General features: G+C 40.2%; 1 protein-coding gene across 3 annotated transcripts in view; it reads right to left on the reverse strand.

Annotated features, from left to right (window-relative positions):
- The window catches only part of RASAL2 (RAS protein activator like 2), a 1,712,944-nt gene that overhangs the window by 378,264 nt on the left and 1,308,012 nt on the right, over positions 1 to 26,668 (reverse strand). The window lies entirely within an intron of this gene.

Raw genomic sequence — 26,668 nt, forward strand, 5'->3', positions numbered from 1 at the left:
ACAAGATAAAACATAAAATAAAGTGAGTTTTTTAAAGGTGGATGCTTAATGATAACTGAAAGACTGACTACTTAAAATGGGGATGAATGTGAGACTGTGTGAATATAAGGGGCAGAATGCAAAAAAAACACCATAAATTACCCTTTGCAGCCCCTTGCCCAATAGGCTGTGGTACTGGACAGACCCTGTCTGCTGCATTCACCTCTGAGGATAGGCATAGCATAATTCCCATACCAGAGTCATAGGCTCATGGGTAATTACTAAGTTAATGACCCCAGGGGGCCTTTTTAAACCTAGCTATGCTTTCCAAAGGTGAGAATCAAACTTTCTCCCTTGTGTCTACAAGGTAAACATTTTAACCATTGTGGGAACCCCCAACTACACTCTTTTTTTTACTTTAAGATCACTGTAGGAGAAACAAAAACAGTCCATGATAGTATATTCTGACTATAGCAAAGAACATAGATCAGAACAAGTCTCTAAAACATGCAGAGTCACGGCTTTACCCCTCCTTGGGTCACCTGGGACATAGAGCTTTATCCCCGTATCCCAATAGAGCTGGCTAAACTGTGGGCTTTGTTGTAGCAGACATAGTCAACGTTACATGGCATATAAACAGGTTAGGAGAATAAAACCCAGTTTAAATGGCTTTAAACTGTCACATAGTAAGAGTGCTGGACCCGAGCAGGAGATCTGCAGGATTAATGTTCGAATAACGTCAACCACACAGCACAGGCAGTTTGCAGGGTCACCCTGAAAGCAACAGGTGTTTCACAGGAACACTGAGAGCATGGTTTGGGTCCAACCGGGAAACTTTGTCCTGTGACAATGCTATGGCTTGCTGCATGCTGAATGAAAAAATACACACACCCCCACGTCACAGAGCTCAGAGATTTTACGGTTTATGTTCTCCCTTTCTATTGGCAAGCAACTCCCAAGAGTAGAGCTGCTTCTTGGTGTTTATCCCTTCAGTAGTGTGAAAATATCCATCCACATTTTGTTGACTGAAGATGAAATACACTCTTCAATTAGGATTACTCTGGTGGAACAAGCAGCTGGGGATTATGGGTCACCATAGGCCAGTAAGCATTCACTCAACCATGACGTGACACACTGCAATATATACTTTCGTTCTAGCCTCTGCTTCCAATTACGCATTAACAAAAGAAAGGAGTATCTAAACAGGCACCTCCCCCCACAAAAAACAAAAAATATCCAGTTGTGATTTTCTTTTTCTACTGTCCATGATGTCCACTTTCCAAAATGTAAACCTCAGTTTAAAAAAAAAAAAAGTAAGTACTTTTCCTTTTCTCCCAAGTAACAGTGGCAGATGGGCTATAAATAACTGCAATCAAAAGGGGGCATTATGCAAAAGCAAGGCTGCTCATTCATTCCACAATCACCTACCTAATCTAGTTCAGGGGTGGGGATGGTGAATCTGCAGCCTATGCCAGCACTCAGTGCAAACAAGGCAGAGACAGTTATCCTGAATGAACTGTACACTCATTCACATCGTGACACGCGCGCGCGCACACACACACACACACACACACACACACACACACACAGTTTTCCAAAAGGAAAAGGTGTTTTATAATTGTTTTGGTCAAGATTATCTTCTCCATAAAATCAGTTCTTGCAAACTGCCAAAGGTTCCACAAACTGCCAACTTCAAACACCTGCAGTCATTTAAAAGCCGGTACTTAGTGGCTGGTAAAATAGTTACGAAAACAATGCCACTTAAATGCTCTGGGTTAATGCTGAGACATCTACATTTACTGAATACGAGACAATTATATGAAATGTATACTTTACTGTTAATGAAAAAAGATATTTAATTTACAAAAAACTGCTTCATAAAATGTGCCTCCTTACGCAGCAGGACTTAGAAATATGATTCAAGAGACTCCACACCTCCAAGCCAGTAATGGGAAGCTTTGACAAATGCCAGCTCTGTAACAGTTTCATCTGCACCTCCCTGACAGTTACAAGAAGTACACATTTAGGGAGAGGGCACTTAGAATAGATCCTGACACCAAACTACCACTCCACTACGTTAACATAAAAGCTGTAGCCATATTCCCAGTGTTGCACCACTGCCCCCACAAGTCAAAACAGTACAGAATACTTATTGCTTGCAATGTTCAGCTGCAAAGATCAATGTACAGGTTTGAATTATGTCACTTCACACGTCTATACCGTGCAGGTCTCTGCAAATCACTTCACTTCCTTGCATCGTCTCTATACAGTTCAATGTAAAATCAAACTGCTGCGCAATACAAAATCAACAACTTTTGTTTTTTTTTGTTAAGAAGGATTATAAGAATCCCCCTTTGAATGTCAGTATAATGAAGCTGGAAACACATGTCAGAACCTGAAGGATGTGGGTTCTATCCCCACGCAGGACTTGAGTTCATATTTAAATACTGGGACCTAAGTGGAACATAAGGGGAATGTTGCACTGTGCACTTTTGCCATCCTTCAGGAGATGTTAAACCATTGTCCCAAAATTACCTAAATCTACATTTAAAAAAAAAAGAAAGGCAGAGGTGATTTCTCCTGCTAAAATAGCAGCATAGAAGACTTTCTGTCCTTACCTTTTCAGCAACCTCTTCTGGCAAGAGCATAAGTTTTCCATTTCCTCTGCCTTCATCTATCCTCGTCCTCCTCAGCTTCGTTACTTGCACTGTCACTCCTTTCACACGGGCTCACTGCTCCCCCCAATCCTTAAGCCCCATCCAGCAAAACCTCAAAATGATTGATTAATGAATTGATTGACTCAACTACTGATTGATTGCCTGATTTTCTAACTGACAGACTACATTTTATTAACCAGATAAATTCCAGAAGCTTAAGCACCATTTTCAGGGGAGAGCTGGAACAAAAATCTACAAAAAATATGGTAGCTGTTGGCACTAATTCTAAAATAAAGTTCCATACTTACCAGTGGTACATACACTAATAAAACAGGTATAGCAAGTAAACTGCCAGCTCTGAAAACTATACAGAAGTAGACACTGTGATATGGCAATTATACCTAAAAAAGACCACAATTACAAGGCACTTACTTTGCAGAATCATGCACTCCTTCTGTGTTATCTTACTGAAATGTCAGTCCACAATATGTCAGAATAATTACATTTTGTACAGGGGAGAGTCCATAGGTTAATTGGCAGAAATACAGTTAAGTCGATAATTTGAAACAAAAGGTGGTCATACAGCTACAGTGACTTAGTAAACTGTTAAAGGCTTCCTTATGAATGTATAGTGCTAGGTAATAAAGCAAAGGACTTATTAAACTGTTAAAGGCTTCCTCGTGAATGTACAGTGCTAGGTAATAAAACAAAGGACTTAGTAAACTGTTAAAGGCTTCCTCGTGAATGTACAGTGCTAGGTAATAAAGCACAGGACTTAGTAAACTGTTAAAGGCTTCCTCGTGAATGTATAGTGCTAGGTAATAAAGCAAAGGACTTAGTAAACTGTTAAAGGCTTCCTCATGAATGTATAGTGCTAGGTAATAAAGCACAGGACTTAGTAAACTGTTAAAGTCTTCCTCGTGAATGTATAGTGCTAGGTAATAAAGCACAGGACTTAGTAAACTGTTAAAGGCTTCCTCGTGAATGTATAGTGCTAGGTAATAAAGCAAAGGACTTAGTAAACTGTTAAAGGCTTCCTTATGAATGTATAGTGCTAGGTAATAAAGCACAGGACTTAGTAAACTGTTAAAGGCTTCCTCATGAATGTATAGTGCTAGGTAATAAAGCAAAGGACTTAGTAAACTGTTAAAGGCTTCCTCGTGAATGTACAGTGCTAGGTAATAAAGCACAGGACTTATTAAACTGTTAAAGGCTTCCTCATGAATGTACAGTGCTAGGTAATAAAGCAAAGGACTTAGTAAACTGTTAAAGGCTTCCTCGTGAATGTATAGTGCTAGGTAATAAAGCAAAGGACTTAGTAAACTGTTAAAGGCTTCCTCGTGAATGTATAGTGCTAGGTAATAAAGCACAGGACTTAGTAAACTGTTAAAGGCTTCCTCATGAATGTATAGTGCTAGGTAATAAAGCAAAGGACTTAGTAAATTGTTAAAGGCTTCCTCGTGAATGTACAGTGCTAGGTAATAAAGCAAAGGACTTAGTAAACTGTTAAAGGCTTCCTTATGAATGTATAGTGCTAGGTAATAAAGCAAAGGACTTAGTAAACTGTTAAAGGATTCCTCGTGAATGTATAGTGCTAGGTAATAAAGCAAAGGACTTAGTAAACTGTTAAAGGCTTCCTCGTGAATGTATAGTGCTAGGTAATAAAGCAAAGGACTTAGTAAACTGTTAAAGGCTTCCTCATGAATGTATAGTGCTAGGTAATAAAGCAAAGGACTTAGTAAATTGTTAAAGGCTTCCTCGTGAATGTATAGTGCTAGGTAATAAAGCAAAGGACTTAGTAAACTGTTAAAGGCTTCCTTATGAATGTATAGTGCTAGGTAATAAAGCAAAGGACTTAGTAAACTGTTAAAGGCTTCCTTATGAATGTATAGTGCTAGGTAATAAAGCAAAGGACTTAGTAAACTGTTAAAGGCTTCCTCGTGAATGTATAGTGCTAGGTAATAAAGCAAAGGACTTAGTAAACTGTTAAAGGCTTCCTCGTGAATGTATAGTGCTAGGTAATAAAGCAAAGGACTTAGTAAACTGTTAAAGGCTTCCTCGTGAATGTATAGTGCTAGGTAATAAAGCAAAGGACTTAGTAAACTGTTAAAGGCTTCCTCGTGAATGTATAGTGCTAGGTAATAAAGCAAAGAACTTAGTAAACTGTTAAAGGCTTCCTCGTGAATGTATAGTGCTAGGTAATAAAGCAAAGGACTTGGTAAACTGTTAAAGGCTTCCTCGTGAATGTATAGTGCTAGGTAATAAAGCAAAGAACTTAGTAAACTGTTAAAGGCTTCCTCGTGAATGTATAGTGCTAGGTAATAAAGCAAAGGACTTGGTAAACTGTTAAAGGCTTCCTCGTGAATGTACAGTGCTAGGTAATAAAGCAAAGGACTTAGTAAACTGTTAAAGGCTTCCTCGTGAATGTATAGTGCTAGGTAATAAAGCAAAGGACTTAGTAAACTGTTAAAGGCTTCCTTATGAATGTATAGTGCTAGGTAATAAAGCACAGGACTTAGTAAACTGTTAAAGGCTTCCTCGTGAATGTATAGTGCTAGGTAATAAAGCAAAGGACTTAGTAAACTGTTAAAGGCTTCCTTATGAATGTATAGTGCTAGGTAATAAAGCACAGGACTTAGTAAACTGTTAAAGGCTTCCTCGTGAATGTACAGTGCTAGGTAATAAAGCAAAGGACTTAGTAAACTGTTAAAGGCTTCCTTATGAATGTATAGTGCTAGGTAATAAAGCACAGGACTTAGTAAACTGTTAAAGGCTTCCTCGTGAATGTACAGTGCTAGGTAATAAAACAAAGGACTTAGTAAACTGTTAAAGGCTTCCTCGTGAATGTACAGTGCTAGGTAATAAAGCAAAGGACTTATTAAACTGTTAAAGGCTTCCTCGTGAATGTACAGTGCTAGGTAATAAAGCAAAGGACTTAGTAAACTGTTAAAGGATTCCTCATGAATGTATAGTGCTAGGTAATAAAGCAAAGGACTTGGTAAACTGTTTAAGGCTTCCTCGTGAATGTAGTGCTAGGTAATAAAGCAAAGGACTTAGTAAACTGTTAAAGGCTTCCTTGTGAATGTATAGTGCTAGGTAATAAAGCAAAGGACTTAGTAAACTGTTAAAGGCTTCCTCATGAACGTACAGTGCTAGGTAATAAAACAAAGGACTTAGTAAACTGTTAAAGGCTTCCTTGTCAATGTATAGTGCTAGTTAATAAAGCAAAGGAGAGCAAATCTGTTCGAGAGTACTACCCACCACCACAGATGTTCTAACAGAAGAATCACAGATAAAGACGTCTTTAGCTTAAATACCCACCAGCAAGAAACCTGGCAGTAAAGGACAATGTAATCTGTATCAACTATTTTGTGTGTGTGTGCTGGCAAAAAGGAGGACATTATTTATTTATTTGAAGTTTACCATTTTTTTTGGCTGCTAGAGGATCCTTTTCAGCAAGAGGGATAGTTTTCGGGACACTAACACTCAGGAGTAACTGAAGGGACAGTACGCAGCCGATGGTCAGTGGGAAAGCTACTTAAAAGGTTAAAAAAAAAAAAAAAGTCCTCTGGCACAGTACTGTCTCAGAAACAAAACAGGATTTGGCATGAAACACTGTTACTCAACTGTGCAATGCTATGTATGTGCCGTAACACTGCTCACCTTGGGATACTACAATCCAGAAATGTGTACATAGCCAGATATGACATTATTGAACCTGTGGTACTGAACTGCAGCCCACTTCTGACACTAGACTGTAATGCTGTATAAAACTCCAGGTTTAATAACAATACTGTTTATCTGCCTATTAGATGCTTGAGGACTGCACAGTAGTATTATGCAGCATCCCAGCTCCACATGCCAGCTCTGCGACTCACTAGTGTAGCACAGCTGTTTCAGAATAACGCTACGGTTAATGATAGTGATTCACTAATGCTGCACTGCAGAGCTGTACATATGCCTACATCGGATGCCAGTTACAATCTAATACTGCACTGTATTGTAGGGGTGCATTATACATGTGCCTAGGCTTTAATTTTATTCATCTTCTGTTACTGCAGTGCAGGGTGTAGGCCCAATAGTGGACATTAACGATACCTTAACACTGCAGTCAACACTGTGCACAAGCCCATGTCTGAGGCTGTGGACCATTTAGTACTGCATTCAGTACTGCATATAAGCTCATATCTAACATTAATGACCATTTAATACTGCACTGAGTTCTACATATAAGGCCATATCTGATGCTTGGGACCCTTTAATACTGCACTCAGTATTGTGTATAAATCCATGTCTAATATTCGTGACCCCTTAATATTGTATCCACTGCTGCATACAATTCCATGTCTGATGTTGCGGACCCTTTAATACCGCATTCACAGCTGTTTCAAATCCATGTCTGATGTCGGGGACCCTTTAATACTGCAGTCACTGCTGCATAATAGCCATGTCTGATGTTGGGAGCTCTTCAATACTGCATTCATTGTTGCATATAACCAACGTCTGATGTTGGGGACCCTTTAATAGTACATTCACTGCTGCATATAAGCCCATGTCTGATGTTGGGAACCCTTTAATATTGCAATCGGTGCTGCATGTAAGCTCATGTCTAATGTTGGGGACCCTTTATTTAGTTCTGCATTCACTGCTGCATGCAAGCCCATGTCTGACATTGGGGACTCTAATACTGCAATCACTGCTGCATATAAGCCTGTGTCTGATGTTGGGGACCCTTTAATACTGCAGTCACTGCTGCATGTAAGCCCTCACTGTCTGGTGTTGGGGACCCTTTAATACTGCATTCACTGCTGCATATAAGCCCATGTCTGACATTAGGGACCCTTTGATACTGCAATCACTGCTGCATGTAAGCCTGCTGTCTGATGATCGGGGTCCTCAGAAGGTGTGCCACACATAGAACTACTACCCAATGGCAGTGATTGTCGAATGCCACGCTACAGAAGAGCAGATACGCCTATTTCAGATGTCAGAGATCACCTGCCCTGCAGATCGGAATTAGGTACTTACCAGGCTTTAATATCACTGACCATTAAATGGTAGCTTCACTTTCTGTAAACATCTTAATTAAAGTACAATTAAAATATTGACAGGTACATGTGTTATGATAAAAGAAAACAAAACTACAATAACACTTTTAAGCACTATACATTCATTCACTTGGCCTTACATAGATTGTTCAATTCCTTCCATCCATTAACCTCATTTCCCCTCCTTTCTGATTATTCTGCATGTATTGTTCCCACAGATTCCAATTACTTACATGTAATTTGCTTTTTCCTTTTTTTTTTAAGGATCCCACTTTCAGTTCTTTTATCTCCTTTACAATATTTAGTACCTCCATTACGCCTGGTTTAGATTGATTTCCATCTCACAGTAATTGCTTTTTAGGCAGCCAGCAGGATCAAACCTTGCAAGGCCTTACTATAACTAAACTAATCATAAACCTTCTGGACTTGGTATACCTAGGGGGCGTTACACATTTCTTCCTATTGTTCTCTTTGTAAACCGCCTTTCCTCCTTTCTAACTTGCTCTTATTGTTAAATTCTATGAAAAAATTGCCACTTCTACTCAAAATGAAATGGTGTAGGGCTAACACAACTCAAAACACTCTGGATCCCTATTATCTGTGCATGCACTACCAGGCTGGACAAAATGTTACAATACATATACTTAGAATCAGTGGAGTGAAACATCTTGTTTTCTGATATGGATTAGTGGTTAAAATGTGTTTTTTGGAAGCATATTATCAGAGGACAAGGATCAGGTATTGGCAGCTAACTGTGTTGTTGGCAAGTTACAGCCCCCTCACTCTCCGACTGCCTGTGGTATGCATGTGGAGTGAAGGAGGACACCACTGTAAGTAAGCTGTTACTCTATGTTATCCTGGGTAAATAAGCTAAAAAGTAAACTACAAAACCAATGCCCACGTGCTGGGACACTGCTGCTCTTATCACAGCCTGCAAAACTACATTCCCAAATGTGTAACCTGACAGACAAACGTCAAGGGACTGGAGGGGGGATAAGGGACAGAGATGGATGAGACACCAATTGCAAATAGCTGAAGGGGGAAATTAATGAATACATTCAATGAGAAAATGCACCAGAACAATTACAGTGATCAATCAGCGTCCGGCCATCACTTACAGCACAAGTGAGCTCATGTTCCGGATGAAGCAAACCAAAGTGCTGCATTAACAGACTGTAGGTTCATCTGTGGACAACTTGATTTGAAGTTTTACATTTAAATCTCCCTGAAACAAAATGGACAGTGGCGGTGGAGACATAATGCTGAGGATTTTATCCTGTGGTTCTGTGAAACAAATTTAAACTGCACTAGAGAAAGACATGAAGAACAATAAATGGCTATAAATAAATTAAGCAATCTAAATGGCTACAACCTTGAAAGAGCACTGTTTTTATTTATTTATTTACATTTGTTGACTGGGAGTGTCCGACTGGACGTCACAGTTAAAATAAACAGACAGTAGTTACATTGGATTACATAGCGGTTAATTTAACATAGCAATTACTTACAACATATTTACAGATGAAGAACATAATACATCAGTAGACAACTAGAATCTTTATCTGCGAAGTGCATAACAGACATTAACAAATGTTACAATAAGAAGTTCCTGCTGTATAATAAGTACTAGGCTTATGAGCATCTGAGCTTGCTATAATCAAGGTAGTTAGTGGAGCAGAAAGAAAGGTAGTGGTTATGTGGGGTGGGTGATATTAGAGTTTTTACTTGCAGACTTGCATTTATTTCCTCGCTGTTAGATATAACCAGCTATTTTCAGATGTGATATGGCAGAACTGGTCTGAGTAATGACCTGAGCAGAACCATGATGGGTAAATGGATGATGTGGGAATGGAGCCTAGATGTACAGGGTGCAAGTGATCAGCAGATCAGAATGGATCCTAGATCTACAGGGTGCAAGTGATCAGCAGGTCAGAATGGATCCCAGATCTACAGGGTGCAAGTGATCAGCAACTCATTACAATCAACATCCTGTTGGATGTGTACTATACATAGTTCTAGCAGTGCTGAGGGTCCACAGCAGTGTTGTGAAAGTGACCAGGTCACGTGGCATCACAGCAGTGTTGTGAAAGTGACCAATCATGTGGCGTCACAGCAGTGTTGTGACAGTGACCAGGTCATGTGGCGTCACAGCAGTGTTGTGAACGTGACCAGGTCATGTGGCGTCACAGCAATGTTGTGAAAGTGACCAAGTCACGTGGCATCAAAGCAGTGTTGTGAACATGATCAAGTCATGTGGCGTTACAGCAGTGTTGTGAAAGTGTCCACGACAAACACTAAAGGAGTGCTTGAGCTTCGTTCTGAGGGCCACTTAAGGTTTAGATGACTTCCTGAACAGTGTATACAATTGATCTGCTCTCCATGGTGATCAGTCTTTTACAAAATACATCTGTTGTACAATAACTACAAAAAGGCAGCTTACTTTAGCAATTGCATCCACTCTCATGGTGATAAAACAGAATGCATGCATTCTGCATATGCCTTCATACAGTGTATCCTCACTATTACTGTAGGATTAGATGTGCATTAATCATATGCACATAACAGGAGTGCATAACAACCATAGCATGCAGTTATGATGGAAAGCTGTTTGTACAGTAACACCCAGTTATGCAATGCTACTGCTCTTATTTTAAGCAGCATCTTCACTTGTTAGGGTAACCAAACTACAATGGATTATGAAGTCATAAGGAGGTAACCGAAAAGCATGTGCAAACACATCAACACTCATGTCCATACATCTGATTAACCAAAATACAGATGCAAAATTATTTACTCCTTATATGTTAAAAACATGGCTCTATATCAGAAGATCGAAGTTTCAAAACTTCTAATCCAATATGGTCAACACCATATGATCCAAGTCTTGAAACTTTGAATCTTTTAACGTAGATCTCCGTACAGTGCGGAAAGGGAAGATTTCCCTTTTCTGCACTGTAGTGTGATCTCGGAGTTGGTATATTTAAGAAGTGAGGGTGTGGGGGGGGGGGTGCAGGGGGGCTTCCCCCCCCCCCCAGATTAGACAATTTAAATGGTTTATTTTTGTAGGTTGTTGTGTTTTATTACATTTTTGATGTTTCAAAACTTCGATTATATGGTGTCGACCATATCAGATTTGAAGTTTTTAAACTTCGATCATGTAATATAGACCCTGAAAACATGCATGCTGTTTAAGAGGTCATAGCATAATTTTATTACACCTACAATTTCCCTTAAAAATAAATAATCTCACTTAAGAAAAATGCAGCAATATAAACTGTGAGAGTTTCAGAATGCAATGCTTCTGCTTTGGGACATGTATTCCTGATTAATCAGGTCAGAAAACACCAAGCTCCATTAATTTCATTTGAAAGGGGCTGGCACCCCTTCACCCCTGTTTGGCTAGGTTTGAATGCTGCATATATTGTAAATATATGGCATATTTTAAGCATTTTGTGGCTTTAAAGAGCAGGCAATTCGATCGGCACTGGGAAAAAGAATGAACAAGGATGGTAAATGTACTACATGTAAGTGACTCTTGGCAGGACGAAGACTTACAATTATAAATGTCTGCATTTCACCTGCTATTAATCAAGTTGTAATTGCAAAATGTTAAGGGAGTGGGTAATTTTTCAACTGGGTTTAGTTGTTTGGTAGGTGATTGAAACATGGTGTTCTCCACTGGGAACGTACATAGTTACCCTTGTAGGTCCATGGAATTAGGCAAATTTATTAATAATTACAAGGGCACTGCACTAGGTAAATTTATTTTAACAAGAGAATCTCTACAGTACACAGGTGTTGTCTAACTACATTTGTTTTCCTTATCTGCTTCATTCTTTTTTGTGGACAGCTTAGATGCACTCTATATTTCTGTCTGACCATGCCCTCCGTTACTAAAGTGTCACTTAGATGTGGAGTTTTTAGCAGAAATTAAAGATTTGACTTGTTTTTCTGCAGGGTAAATTAATTTGGAGACTGGATATGTTTTTTTTTAATACTGGCAAGGTCTGTAGCAACAGGATATCATCATTTATCCAATAAATCGTCAGTCATTTAAGATATCCAATAAATCGGCAATCGTTTAAGATATCCAATAAATCGGCAGTCATTTAAGATATCCAATAAATCGCCAGTCGTTTAAGATATCCAATAAATCGGCAGTCGTTTAAGATATCCAATAAATCGGCAGTCGTTTAAGATAGCTTTAACATGCTTCCTAAAAGACTACAATAATATCAGTACTGTTGGAAGTGAACTCTAAAGTTAGCAGTACAGTCTTCCATAGGTATAGCTTAGGGAGGTCATGCTAACATTAAAAGCAGAATAGCAGCTCCAGAAACTGAAGGGCAAAATTAATAATCTATCAGACTACATGGCGGACCAGGCTAAAACATTCCTGAAATTAAGGGAATTTTGAAACTATCCTCATTAATCAGAAATAATAATAATAATAATAATAAATATCAATTTGTTAACCAGTTAGGTCCACTGTACATACAGTCCCTTTTCAAGGGCAACCCAGAAGCACGGTTTGGTAAAGTTACTTGCACAGCAGGCAAATGAAGGCTGAGGGAATCAAACCCTGCACCACAGAAACTAGAGCTCACAGCCTTAACCATCTGTGCTAACTACCAGACAGTAGCAGGTGTCCTTAAGATGAAGTCAACAGATTACTGAAAGAATGTACAGTTATGTAAAATCTTACCATAGAAGTAGATGTCCTTGCCTTCACCGCTGCAGTATTCATCACATATTGGATTCCCTGCTGTGGAAGTCCAACGTCCAGCCAGTCTACCAAAGACTACCATTGCTTTAAAGCACATTGAACATCACCCAAACACACCTCACGTAGTGTAAGGCAACTGGTGTCTAAGCCCTTGAAAAAAGCACCAGAAGAAACCACAGCTCTAGTAGAATAGGCATTTACAGAAGAAGGAAGGCTCTTGCCATGAAAAGTGTAACAAAAAGAAATACCCTTTGAAATCCAAACAGAAATAGTTTGCTTGGAAACAGCTAATCCTAAAGACCTAGGATGAAAGGAAACAAATAACTAATCAGATTTTTTGATAGCTTTTGTCTTGTCCATAGTCCATATCTTTAGTCTTATGAATCCCTGCAGTCTGACTGGCCTTAGCAGGAGGAGCCCATTTACCACTGTTTTTTACCTTTAGCAGGAGGGCAAGATTGCCTCCAAAAAAGGCTGGCTTAGAAGGGTAGTTTCTCTGAAATTTAGGCACAAGAGAAACAAACATGTTTAAACTCCTGTAAAGCCTTCCCCTTGTCCTGAAAAGACTTAAACCAGCAGCTGCTTCCCCAAACAAAAGTTTATTATCCAGAGGAGCATCCATCAACTTTGCCTTGATATCATCAGGAAAAGGTTGAAGCCAAAGCCATGAACAACTCCTCATCACAGACCCAAAAGCAGCAGCCGTAGAAGAGGTATCTACTGCATCATAACTACATCTGATAGAATGACGAACTACTTGAGAGGAAGTCCCTAGCAAGGAAAGAGCAGAAGATTTACTCTCAGAGTCTGGAAGATCCAGAAAAAGCTGTCAGGCCTGAGAAAGAAGAGCCAACACATACCTAGATATATGGGCCTGATAATTAACTGCCCTAAAAGCCAGGGTAGCAGAAGTATAAACCTTCTTACCCAGCCTGTCCATGGTTCTGCTGTCCTTGTTAGAAGGCAGTAACGTGGATGAAGGAAGCAATTGAGACGGCTTATCAGAGGCTAAAGACACCACAGAGAGGTCAGTGGCAGGACATTTGAACAAAAAGGAACAGTCTTCAGGCACCCTACAAAACCTATCAGGCTTCTTGGGAGCAGGGGCCAGAGAATCAGGCACTTTAGAGGCATTGGAAAAAACATCCAGTAAAGCAGCCAAAACAGGAGGAATGGCCGTAGGTTTAAGAGATTCCATCTACAGTAACTCATAGTACCTCTCATGGATATCAGAGACCTGGGCACAATCCCATTTAAAAAAATTCTATCATCCTAGAGATTGTGTCCTCAAAGGAAACTTCCTCAGAAGGAGTATCTGGACTGTTAGATTCCTCCTCCTCCTCAGACCCATAGTCTAAAGGAGAAGGAATCTGAGTGCAATACGTACGGGATTCTTCATCAGAATTACATCTTTCTCAGAAGAATTCAGTTCTCTGGTCCTTTTAAGAGGAGAAGAGGACCAAGGAGGAGCAGGAACTGAAACCCCTTGAGGAGGCCTTAATGACAGTAAAGTATTAAATAACCCCTGAGTAAAGGCCTGCCACTCACTTTGTGGTCCCTAGGAGCAGAAGAAACATGTCTAGTTTTCTGTTTCTTTTTTAAGGAATCGTCTGCCCTAGAGAACTGAGAAGGCTCTGACTCAGGATGGCATTCGATAACTGTAGTAGGAACTTCTTCCCTGAGAAGAATCTGCGGAACCCCCCTAGACCCCTCAGAAGCAATCAACCGTGGTTCCCCTTGAACTTCCAAAATGGACACCTACAAATCCTCATTGGACATGCTGCCCACCAGATCCTCGATGGCCTCCAACCTAGTCGTGGCAGAGAAATCTGACAACACAACCAGGCGAGCCTCTGGGTTTCTAACAACCTTGGGAGAAACACCTGGCAAAAGCTGGGCAGTGAAAGACTCCAGTCTTAGGTTTTTCACCTTCTTCTTCCCTGACTGCTGACTCTCGGGGTGGGAGTTCCTCCTTTTGTATCTTTAGCAAGAAGCTTAAGATGCTGGTGCTCAAGATACAATGAAAGGGAAGAAAGCCAACTACAACGGGTTTTTGTGATGAACGCCTGACGAATTGAATAAGATGTATGGTCGTGAGAAGTTCTTAGTCAAAAAAAGCACTTGTGTAGTCTTTATAGGGACTCTGTCTCCCACACTGGCATTTACCCTTCCTGGATGACATTAACCCCAATAGGCACAAAAAAATTAAGAAAAAGAACAAAACCCCAACTGGGTACTTATCTGCAACAGTGAGGACTTCAGCAAATAGGAGTAATCACTGGAATACAAAAATGCAGTGAAACAGACATAGGCAAGCAAGCCACCAGTTAGAAATAGTGTTAGGACTAAAGGCAAAGAAGTTCTGAGGATGGTATGCCTGAATGTCACCTTTATGCCCTACGCTACAAGAGGAGCATTTGGGTGACATTCAACGTACCTTAAAGCAACGGTAGTCTTTGATAGACTGTCTGGACATCGGCTTTCTATGGCAGGAAATTCCATACGTGATGAATACTGCAGCAGTGAATGTAAGGACATCAATTTATAAGACAAAAGACTGCATGACTGGAAGGACTATTTGGAAATTAGTGCTTTTACAATGGTTAAGGGGTATACAGGGGTTACATGAAACAAGCAGCTCAAAACGGGTTCACTGATTAGTTCAGAGCTACTGAGAGTGGTTAAATGATCTATGAAAGAAACTGGGATACTTGTCTGGGGAGAAAACATCACTGCCAACTGAAATGTTTATACATTGAGGAGTCTGGTCTGCATGACACACAGCTCGTAAGATGGAGGTTTTGGATTACAATACTTGGAGTAGCTTCTAAACACAGGGAAACTAATTAGTAAAGGAATATTCCAGGTCTGTGTGGTTTGGGAGACAATTTTAAGGATGTTTTTGAAGATTTTTTAGATAGATTAAGGAAATTAAAGCTACAACAGAATATGAAAATGGCTACTAACAATGTGATGACTTACAGAAACGAGTGGTACTTTATTTAAAAGAGGGAGTGATTGGCATCATTTATGAAATCTTAACTTTACAAAAATCAAATAAACCGATAAATATAAATTAATATAGGGGAGACAGTTAAAAGTACAGATAAACACAGAAGGTGTGAAACAGATTGATCCTGGCTCTGAGATATGCTACAAGAATGAGATCATTCAGATTCATCGGATAGCGGTCTTTATTTAAATACCCTTGAGACTGATGTGCATTTCCCTGACAGCTAATCTAGAATATCACAGGTGCTATGTCAGAATTCTAGGGAGACTGGATATACATATAACGGAGTGTGCACACAAACAAAAAATTCAAAGTCTGCAACAAATTGTGGCCCATTCGGGATAATCTTACCCTTTCCACCTTATTTATTACCTTACAGGAAATAAATTCTCCTCACCACTACTAAAGACACCGATGGTAGACAAATTCAGGTCAGCTTCACTTTTTAAGCTTTCAATAAATTGAGTTTTAACAGCCTGAAGTTTGAAGCTGTGGATGACAACTGCTTGGATACTTAACTTTTTTCAGTTCATCATATTCTAGTGAAGTTTACATCCTGTCAGCTTCACTTTTTAAGCAATTAATAAATTGTGTCTTAACAGTCTGAAGCCTGAAGCTGTGGACGACACCTAAGGTCTTTTTTCTTTATTTATTACCTTGCATTTTTTCCAGCTATTTTCTCTTCTCTTGCAGTTGACCATCAGTGGACCCTGGGGCCTCGCCTTAATTACTGAGTCCACCTACCCATCCTGACCTCCCATCGAATTAGGGTTGGGGCCAATGAGGAGATTGAGGCATCTCAGGTCCATGTCATATTGCAACCCTGAGGGGTTTTACTTTTCTATTCTCGCCCCCTCTCAGCACATGCACATAAAACCCCCAGTGTGGGATATGCAACAGGCAGACCATGCTAAACTACTCCTCAGTTCCACAAGAAGTGGACATTGGTCTCCCTCCAGTAAGCACTCTGCTTGGCTCCCGAACCACTGACAAGAAACTCCTGCCACTTTATGTGCCCATGCACGTACACCACTCTTACAGGATAGGCACGTCTGTCAGCACCTTAGACAACTGAATCACTAATTGAACCCAGGTTGCCTGGGCCATAGTTAGGTTTTATCCCTGTACACCGTGGCACTGGCCTCCCAACACAGTTGTGATAAATAAACACTGAATGTCTTATAAGAGTAGAGAGAGCTCTGCTTTACCTTTGATATCATCCTCTAAAAAAGCCACTACTTTTACGTGGACACAAAGACGTGGTCAGATGAAGTGATAAAGATTATGCACACAGCAAACAATAAGTAAGTGTCAACTGATGACACAAAACTAAGGGAAAAATAAATAAAGGATTAGCTTGGACACTTCAGATGGTTGCAGAGATTCCACTAGGTCCTTTTCCAGATTTATGTAAGTGCCCCTCAACAAGCTCATAGTTGGTCTTTTGACCTCTGGCACGGTTTGAAATATTTAGTAGTTAATACTTTGGAAAGGTATTTTTGCAGTGCAAATGCTTCCTTTTATGTTCTTTCTGACTAGAAGCTGACTTACTCCATCTATTTGTACTACATATCAGTATTGTTCTTTTGTGATTAAAAAAGGTACTGACATATTGCTCGTTTTTACTAGCTGGTTTTAATTATTTTATATATAAATGGTTATTATTTATTTATCCCACGTATGTGCTTTGACAGCTTTTTGACAGTTTTATTAGAAACTGACTTCCAGTTTTTTGACTTGTCATTTAAAGGGCTGCATTTCCTGACCGTTTTTTTATTGTACATGTGTATGAGTTTCCTGACCATTTTTTATTGCATGTGTGTATGAGTTTCCTGACCGTTTTTTATTGTACGTGTGTATGAGTTTCCTGACTGTTTTTTATTGCACGTGTGTATGAGTTTCCTGACCGTTTTTTATTGTACGTGTGTACGAGTTTCCTGACCGTTTTTATTGTAAGTGTGTACGAGTTTCCTGACCGTTTTTTATTGTACGTGTGTATGAGTTTCCTGAACATTTTTTATTGTACGTGTGTATGAGTTGGAAAACTTATTCTGCTTCACAATAAAACATAATTTGCTTCCAGGGAAAAAACTGACACAATCTCACTGAAGTGACCAGACATGCCATTTAGAGTTAGAATGGTTGACTGGAATATACACACTGGTCAAAGTTTAAATTGCTGTCTGCTACTGTTCCTAAATATTTAATGGCAGTGCCATTTTATGATCTAAATATTTACTTAGTAACAGTATGTGTTATTTGCACCAAGTTTCATGATGCGACATTTATAGTTATTAATGGTGAGTTCATGACTTCTCTACTAGACATACATTCTTTGCCGCTAGGAGAACTCAGTATTTTTTATGGTAATAACTATGACTGCAGTCATTGTCACTAATATGTTAGTCATTTCCTCGTGTGGACAGTGTAACAAGGTGAAGTATTGTGGAATATCACCCCACCAGCAAGTGCCATGTTACCGCTCAAAAAATGTCGCAACAGTCAGAAAACAAGCTCTTCACCTTCCACTCCATAATAGAGAGATGATGTCATAGTTAAGGGATATGACCACATGGTTAACATTATATTTAACAAGACCAACAGTGCTTTAGTTATGTTTTCCTCGATTCTGTGCAGTAAACTACCAAATACACTGTCTGCTCTGACAGAACTTTAGTTTTAAAATGTACTGGTAGCAGTTATGTCGTCTGTAATTATGTAAAGGATGTCTTCCCTGACTACATAGCAGTCTATTGTACATCTTTACTTAATGTGAAGCTTGCACACACTTTCTGCTATTGTGTTTGGTACATCCCCTGGCCAGACAGTCATCTCTTTGATTACTGATAATATTACATTTCCATTTTTAATTTTCATTCTATTTCTTCTAAATTGTTCTGATTAACACAGTCAATTAATATTAGCTGATGTTGAGTAGTAATCCTATTCAATATATGGATTGCTAACCCCCCTAATAAGGATGGTATTTTGCTCATTTTTATATCCAGGAATTTAACTAAGAATTCCTCAAGCTTTACACAGAACATAAAAGGTACACCGTTAATTTTGAGAATACTATATCTGATGTCACATATATTAATCATTTTATAGGTAATTTCCAATGATGACTCAGTTTCTGGGTTTTTAAGTGTTCTTTTACAAACACTGGTATACCATCATCGATTCTATCACATCTGTAGTAATGAAAGGAGGTAAACCCTGGAATTTGTGATATGCATTTTATATCTTTGACCATGTTTCAGTAATAGTACAGACACAGACATCCTTCAAGGAAGAGAAAAGCTTCACCCTTTCAATGACTAGATTTCTAGCATTTTCCAAGGCCACTTTCATCTCAGCAATGTAATCACTGGCTCTTGATAATTTCGTCAGCTTGACTAATGATGATGTGACACCGTCCCTGACCCCATGTAAATATGGAAAAAAGGGGGCTGACAACGATAGTGACATGCCTCTTATTTATCATCCTCTGTATTTTTAATTTTTTTCCTGGAATTTGAAGAAGAGACACTATGGAGCTCAGTACTTGTCTTCTCCATGGAGAGACGAGAAAATGCTGTTGTGTCCTTCGGCTTTTCCCAGTTAGGGGTCGCCACAGCGGAACTCCGGTCTGCTAATGATTGGCAGTAGATTTTTACGTGCCGAGTTGCCAGCCCTAACCCACAACCTTCAACGAAGGAACGCCCAGAGACGAGAAAATGTATCAGCGGTAAAACACTACAGCTAGCTGCAGATCTCACTCCAGGCTGACATAGACTAAAACCCCTGTCTATTACACTATACTCCAACACCAACTCTCTGCTAACAAGTCATAGCAATGCAGAGGTGAGAGAACAACAACCTTCTGCTGCCGTCTAAATGAGAGAGATGTTTTCCAACTTAGGTAGACAGGCTTCTTCCAATGAGACCATTTGGTCCTTTAGTGGAGCCTGGATGACTGTTTCTCAAGCAAAGTTTAATGGACACATGACAAAAGTCATGTGACACTTCAACACATCATATATACTGTGGACAGTCACTGGCTACGTGGGAAGTCAACTTTAATCCTTTGCACTTAGGAAAACAGTAATTAACACCAAAGGCAGTTCATTTAATGCACCATGTAGCTGACTCTATGGAAGCAAGGCAGAAAGGCCGGACTATGATCCAGGATCTATCAGCGATCCAAGCTATAGTCAACCCAGACAGAGAGGAAGGGTGGGAAGAAGAGGGTGACATGGCTCACAAGTAGCCAGATCTGCACTGCTGGTGACTCCTTGTGGAGGTCCAAAGGCCTCAGCAACAGAGGACCAAGCTGCATGGAATGTACCACTCAGTAGTATAGGGGAAAATGGGGGGGGCTTCATCATCCAGCACAGCAGCCACTCCAACTACTTGTGCATCAAGGGACTACATATGTAACTGTCCAGCAATGTAGCCCCCCCCCATCACTGGTGTATCAAGGTACTACATATGTAACTGTCCAGCAATGCAGCCCCCACCAAGCACTCGTGCATCAAGGGACTACATATATAACTGTCCAGTAATGCAGCCCTCCCATCACTGGTGTATCAAGGGACTACATATGTAACTGTCCAGCACTGCAGCCCCCCCCCACAAGCACTGGTGCATCAAGGGGCTACATATGTAACTGTCCAGCACTGCAGCCCACACAAGCACTCGAGCATCAAAGGACTACATATGTAACTGTCCAGCACTGCAGCCGCCCCCTACAAGCACTCGTGCATCAAAGGGCTACATATGTAACTGTCTAGCACTGCAGCACCCCCCACAAGCACTTGTGTATCAAGGGACTACATATGTAAATGTCCAGCACTGCAGCCCCCCCCCCAGCACTCGTGCATCAAGGGACTACATATGTAACTGTCCAGCACTGCAGCCCACCCAAGCACTCGAGCATCAAGGGACTACATATGCAACGGTCCAGCACTGCAGCCCCCCCAGGCACTCGTGCATCAAGGGACTACATATGTAACTGTCTAGCACTGCAGCTCCCCCCCCCCCCAGGCACTCGTGCATCAAGGGACTACCTATGTAACTGTCCAGCACTGCAGCTCCCCCGGCACTCGTGCATCAAGGAACTACATGTGTAACTGTCCAGCACTGCAGCCCCCCCCAGGCACTCGTGCATCAAGGGACTACATATGTAACTGTCCAGCACTGCAGCCCGCTCCGGCACTCGTGCATCAAGGGACTACATATGTAACTGTCCAGCACTGTAGTCCTCCCAAGCAATCATGCATTTAGGGCCTAGTACTGCTTTCCTTACTTAGCAGGTCACATGGTCGACTGCTGTGGGAAGGAGGGATTAGAGCAAACAATCAGACAACTCTGTGATTGATGACAACCCTGGGAAAAAGTGCAGCTGGCAGGTGTAAGTTGAAAAAACACCAAGGAATAAAGCTAAAGCATCATCATGCCACAGCTGTAAACAGTCTGTTCTTCTGTCCAGATTAAAGTCGCCACTCCCACTAAGATGGTCTGCTACAGCATCAAAATTACAACCCACACCCACACATATGGATCTTGCAAGAATGGTTATATTACAATTCCCACCCCATACAGATTACAAACATAGCCAGCTTCATTGGCATGCAGGGAGATGTCCTGAGCATGCCCCATGGATCACGAGTTTAAACAGTATCTCAGGCACCCGTTGGAGTTGTCATGGGTGGGGTTAGTGAAGCTTTGCTGGATTGCCTTTCTTGGGTGGGGGTACACAAGTCCGGGTGATTCTGAGGAACCCCTGTTGGGAGTCTGCAAACTCAGTGGGAGCACTGGTTTCAAGGAGTAAGAACATATTTGGGATTATGACACCCACAAAAGTTGAGTGACAAGCCCTCATTGATGTGCACTGCATACCTAACCCCAAGGGCACTTACAGGCATGTGCAAAAGTGCTAGGACCTTAAGGCCTCAAAATCTATAGCCTCAGATGGCTGACAGCTCTGATCTGCGCTGGTCAGCTCATGCCTCTGGGAGGAATGAACAAGCTGTTTGGGGCAGTGGAGAGAGGGAAGACTGACAGCGCAGAGGCAAGGAGCAAAAAAAAAAAGTCAAAATATAAAAATAAAAGTAAAAAAAATGTATCCTGCCAGCCTGCTCATATTGAAATACTTGCCCTATATATATATAACCTGTCTAAATCACCATAAAAAAATCCCACATGCAAATCATGACAGTCTGTCGTATCAGTCTGTTATATTAAAATACCACCCCAAACAGATATCAATCAGTAAGACCATATTAAACCCCACACTAAGCAAATACCCTGTCTGCCAGCCAGTCCACATTAAAATCTTCCCACCCAGCATACATATTCTGACAGCTAGCTCATCCTGACTCTCATCCACCCCGGAATTGGTACATCCGGACAATGGAAGATAACTTGAGCATTAACATCACAGAGTTATAACTACAAACATGGCACATAAAAGTGTGTTATGCAAAGCCATGCAGATTTGTTCACATGTTTAATAGGTAAATACTAGGTTTAATAGGTAAATACTAGGTTATCTGTCTGCAGACTATTACAAGCCTAGCCAGCAACCAGAGGTCAGAATTAAAGCCTGTATCTTGTACTTGTGAGACAAAGACTTTGACCATTACTCCAACCCCTCTCACAGTTGTTTTTAAGCATTCCTTCGCAAACTACAACTGAACAATGTTGATTCACCTGCACATAAAAATTACATCAGTGCATCATACATACAAAACACAAACCATGAAGTAAATACATGTACTATCAAGTACTGGAGTCACTGACATTCTCTGCCTGTTTCACTTGTCCACTGCAAAAAGGCTAAGAGCACTGCTGCTGACACGCTCGGACAGTGTAATAACTAATCAGTATTGCATTTAACCAGATCGGTAAGAAACCAATGCTGTGACATTAGGATATACATTTTTACAGTCATAAAGAGTAGTGCTGAAAGTTTTGTAGAATACTCTTTTCCAACAGCAGCAACTTTTGTTTACTACATGTTTATCACAAAACCAAAGCAAAGGGCAAGTGTGAAACACCCGATTTAAACAAAGATCTCAGCTGACAATATAAATTTCAATGAAAAGTCCCAAGGAAGCAAATAACCTCAATTACACCTTTGCTACAAAAACACTAATGGAAACAGCTAACGCTCAAACCTCCACAGAATTAACGAACGTCATGTTTTGAAGACTTAAAAGCATGCGTGAATCAAAACACGTGACTGCAGCCATGAGAGAAACTACTGCTTTTTAAATATATCATACTGTAAGACTCCAAAGGTGCTTTACAGAAAACAGACAATTCACAACATCAGCTTCTGAACAAAACTGACACTTTGCGGTTCGCTTTACTGCAGGATGAGATACAGAACTGATTTGCATTACACGGATCTAATAGTCTGGGAAGTAAACAGAAAACTCAACGTGCAGTTTAACAATAAAGAGCATACCAGGGTTAAAGTCGACCTATGCTAGACCACAGAAGGCATGCTTACAGTTCTCAAAGGGTATACACATAATCAGAACTACACAAAATGCACTGCTAACATGATTTAAATACAGAGCACCAAGGCAGTCTCTTAATACAGTTGAACTCATCTACTAACGGGCATTATGTCCCCATCACAGACACAAGAAGGGGCAAGGTCTACCACTGTGAATATAAAGTTACCCCAATCACTCCAGAGCAACAGAAGCTATTGTTAAAAAAGGGATAATTTTAACAAGAATCATTCAGAGGTTAAAAAAAACAGAAGGGAGAACAGGAAGGCAACATATAAAGGAACAATGGGAGGACATCTGTATGGCTCCCAAGTGTGCAACAAAGTCCAAATGATTTAGAGTTTTTGCTTGGAAGTGTTTGCTTCGGTATTTTTATACCCCAACCAGACTTCAAAGACTTTTTCCTGTGGTAGATAGCACACGTTAGAGGTGAAAGAGAAGAAAGAGGTAACTGGGAACATGTTTTTTGGGTCAGTAATGAGTTAGCAGATATAAAAAATTCCATAGAGAGTACTTTGTTAGAAATGATGAGGGAGCAAACGGTTATAGGTAAGGAAATTATTCTTTTGTGCTGGGGCACAGGATCTGAACTGCCCAGACATAGTAAGCTCTTGAATTGCCCAGACATAGTAAGCTCTTACTAAGTTTAATGTTACTGGCTGCCAAAAAAGCAATTACCGGGAATGGAAATCAAAATGTAAACCGACTGTAAATGAAGTACTGAATACTGTAAAGGACATAAAAGAACTGGAGGTGGGATCTTTACAAAGCAGGAGGAGTAAATTACGTGGAAATAAGTGGAATTTGTGGGAATACACACAGAATAATGTTTGTGGGGAGGAAGAGTTAAGTTTAAGGGAAGGCAGGAACCGAGCACATTATGTAATGTTAGAATGAATAAGAATTGTTAAAAAGAAAACATGTATACTCTATGAAAATGATGAAAATGCCACTATGGTTTGCTTTCTTTTCTATTAATGTTTGTGTACCCAAATCATTCTGCAAATTGTGATGTAATAAAGATATTTAAAAATATAAAGTTACACCAACCACAGGACAAGCCACAGATGCACAGTGATCAAGAAAGTGTCGCACACTGACAAACAAGTGTATACTTGGTGTCCTGTACAATTTGTCACCAGGCATACATGCACACAAGTGGATACGTATTCCAGGCTATGGAGCAAGTTGAAAATATACAATGAATGTCTTACTCTTGCAACAAGCTGCCTTTGTTGCTGGAGTAGAGTTACTCTCCCACAAATGCATAGTTTGTACACCTAAGGAAAGGTCAAAAGGACCACCAAATGTATTAGCACAGTGACATCACACGTGGAGCACCAGTCTGTGAGGAAACACAAATGGAGCTGTTGATATAGGAAAAAGTAACTAGCTTTAGGCTGGGTCAAAACCTTAAGAAATTATTTATTCTGCACTTGTCCAGCACTTGCTCTGTACATACGCAAACAAAGGCTATGCAAGACCTATACATACCCCTGCATTTACATATTGACAGTGTGTGTGTATATATGTGTGTGGGTGTGTGAGAGTTCATGTTGATCAGATCCCCAATATGCACATCTGCAATACCTGTGCACACAAAGTGCCATTCTGTATTCTGTAAATAATTATATTCACTGTGCACTTTACAGTGCAAACTCTGATGGTACGCAGTACTACGATCTCTGTGCAAACAGTGTCCTGAATATTACACACCCCCCCCGGAACTCATATCAGCTAAGAACCCTTTGTGTGAAGAGTGCATGTTTCTAACTTGTGAAAGTGCTCGCAGTATCACAGACATGCTGGGCACACATGGCAAAACAAGTCTCTGGCACCTTATACATTCGAATAATTAAATAATTATTACAATGACCCAATGGTAAGATTGAGATGAGGTGTGCAGGGCTTCTTCAACTGTTTGCATGTGCAATCAACTTTCAGCCTGACACCAGGTTTAATTGGTCTCCCTCTCTACAGACACAGCCAAATACACACACACACACACACACACATCTGTATTTCTGTGTGTGTGTGTGTGTGTGTGTGTGTGTGTGTGTGTGTGTGTGTACACATGAATACATGCTGTACTCTGTCATTTTAACACACTCTACACTTCCACACCCCTACAATCAGTAGGTCTCAATGCCCTTAACAGTAATATGTCAATCCAACACCATTGCTTACATTTTATTTATTTTATTTTTATTTTATTTATTTTACATTTGTTAACCGGGCTAGTCTAGCTGGATATATTTCCATTTTCAGTAGAGGCCCGGGGAGAAAAGCTCCACATATAGAGACAACAGATTACAGACTGGTAGGACTTAGACAAGGAATATTGTTATCCAAACAAGAGTAGAAGTTAAAAATTTCTATACAATCTAAATGCGATCATAAAGAATATTATTACATAGTGTAAAAAACAAGGAGCAAAAAATTGAAATACCAAAGGCAGAGAAATGTACATTGTTACCAAAAGGAAAGGAGTTTAACTATCTGTATACTCTAAAAAAAAAACATCATATTGAACATTTTTGCTTAAGTTTAACAGCAGGTAAAGAAAGAGGAAGACCAAGGAGAAGAGAGAGACAACAATAGAGAGAGAGATAGGAAATACAGGTTTATAGGAAAAGAATCATAGTCATCAGGGAGGAGAGAAATATGAGAGAGGTATGTAGGGAAGAGGGGAGGTAAAGGGAGAAATGAGGAGGCACAGCAGAAGGGAGAGAAAAGAGGTTAAGGGGGGAAACAACATTTAGTCAGGATTAGAGCAGGGACACATCCAGTGGCTTTTGAGGTATGTTCTGAGTTTTTGTTTAAATAGAAAAGTAGTTGGAATGGAAGTAAGTTTGGTAGGAAGTTGGTTCCAGTGTTTACCGATGGAGTTTGAGAAGAGGGAGTCACCAGCTAGGTTATTAGATTTGGTTAGGGTAACTAGCAGTTTGCTAGATGGGAGTGAGTTTAGATTAGCGTATGGGGTTAAGAGGTTAGAAAGTACAGGTGTGTTAAGAGATTGGTAGAAAGCTCTTTGGACAAATGTAAGTTGGGAAAGAAGTAACATGTTTGACAGTTCAAGCCAGTTCAGTTGCTGCAGATTCAGACAGTGGTGAGTTCTGAAAGGCTTCCCAGTAACAAATCTAGCTATGTTATTGTAGGTAGTAGACAGTTTGGAAAGATTGTTTTTCTTGAGGTTAGTATAGATGGGAGAAGCGTTGAGAAGAGTGGAAATGAGATGAGAGTGGGCAAGAGTAGTTTTGGCTGGGGAGGTTAAGAAAGTCTTAATTCTATAGAGAGAGCCAAGTTTCCTATTTACACATTTAATAGTGTTGTTGATATGACAGTCAAAGGTAAGATTGTTGTCAATTGTGACACCTAACAGTTTGGTAGTAGGGTCGGGTGTTATAATGGTTCCATTGTTAGATAAGATAGTGAAATCTAAAGTTGGGGATCTGGTCGTAGGCTTAAAGAGTAAGAGTTTGGTTTTTTTGCGTTTAGGAGTAGGCAACGATTTAAGAACCAAGTTTCAACTTTTGAAAATACAGCTTGAGTATTTGTTTGAAGTTCAGAAATGGATTTAGCAGAGCAGATTAGTGTGGAATCATCAGCATATTGTATACAAGTAGCCTGGGGAATAGCTACTTGTAGGTCATTTATAAAGAGGGAGAAAAGAAGGGGTCCAAGGATAGAGCCTTGGGGGACTCCGAGAGAGATTGGGAGAAGAGATGAGAGTTCCT

Source organism: Protopterus annectens, chromosome 10.part0 (genome assembly GCF_019279795.1).
Source record: "Protopterus annectens isolate FY-2018-M chromosome 10.part0, PAN1.0, whole genome shotgun sequence".
NCBI lineage: Eukaryota > Metazoa > Chordata > Ceratodontiformes > Protopteridae > Protopterus > Protopterus annectens.